Genomic DNA, 1325 nt, shown 5'->3' with positions numbered 1-1325 from the left:
TGAGCCTATGGAAGGTTTTGAGTCTGAAGGAAGAACGTTTAAAGGATAATCAGAATACAGTGCAGATGGGTGATCTGAGTAATGGTAACACAATGGAATAAAAGAGAGTCCTTAGAGTCCCTGCCTAAGGTGCGGATCCCAGCACTTGGGAGGCTGAAAACAGGAGAATCACTAGGAGTCCGATCTGTGTAGTGAGATTCTGCAGACCCTGTACTAAATACATTCAAAAAAAAATGGATTAAAAGAAATAAAATAAACCTCTAACTTTAAAAAAAAGATGAGTGGTTTTCAAACTTAATGACTTGAATAAAGTTACTGCTCCAAGTTAAATAGAGGAATAGAAATATTTCACTGTAAATAGAGTGAAAGTTTGATACAGACTGAAAGTTTGCCTTTCCATCATCATAGTGATGTTCAGATGAGAATACTTTGCAAACACACTACTGTTTAACATATTTTTTGTAGTTATATGTTTATGTACTGTAGGTTTAGATATCTGTTGTAATTACTGAGAAACCCAAATTTGTCTTCTGTACACCTCATTATTATAACTTAATTCAGGGCTAAGGAGTCAAACTGACACAGAATTTCACTGAGAGTTACAAAATTTGTTTTGTAGAATATTGTTCATATTTTGTTTAGTGACTGAAGTTGTGTATTATTTGTAATTATTTTTTATTTTCTTTAAACATAAAATAATAATAAATAAAAAATTTAATAAGATCCAATAGGTTCTGGCCCTAGTAAGAATTGATAAACTATTACGGTGGTCTTCTAATATGGCTGAAGTCTTTAAAACAACAGTGTATCTTCCCAGAGACCACCTCCTGCTTCTCCAACCCAGCCCAGGGTGCCATTTCCTTTCACTTTTCCCGACACCTCAGTGTTGACCCCAGTCAGCTCCTCAGATATTTCTAAGCATCCCTGTCAAACTCCAGTCCTAGCAATAGTCCATAAATGACCCAGTTTTCTATGTTTCAAGCCAGAGGATCTTCCTGCCCTATCTGCCCTCAATCCTCTCCATGTCTTTGGAGTTAATAAAGGCTTCTTTTGTCTTTCTTATCTCTCTACTATGCCTCGGAAAAACCTATCATGAACAAATTCCCTTAATGATTTATTTTTCTGTTTTCAAATATGTTACTCTTTCAATTGATTGTTGATTGATTAAATATCTAAAAAATAATAAACATTCTCAAAATCAAATTTATGGAAAATTTAGTGACCCATCTTCTGGTCTGACTCTTTGTTTTCTAATTTTTAAAAAGAAATTTGATGTAAGAAATATAATACATTATATCTAAAGAGAAAAATAATAACTCCAGCTT

The sequence above is a fragment of the Octodon degus genome, unplaced genomic scaffold (assembly GCF_000260255.1).
Source record: "Octodon degus isolate 3935 unplaced genomic scaffold, OctDeg1.0 scaffold00264, whole genome shotgun sequence".
In the NCBI taxonomy this organism is placed as follows: domain Eukaryota; kingdom Metazoa; phylum Chordata; class Mammalia; order Rodentia; family Octodontidae; genus Octodon; species Octodon degus.
Note: the sequence above shows the minus strand (reverse complement) of the source record.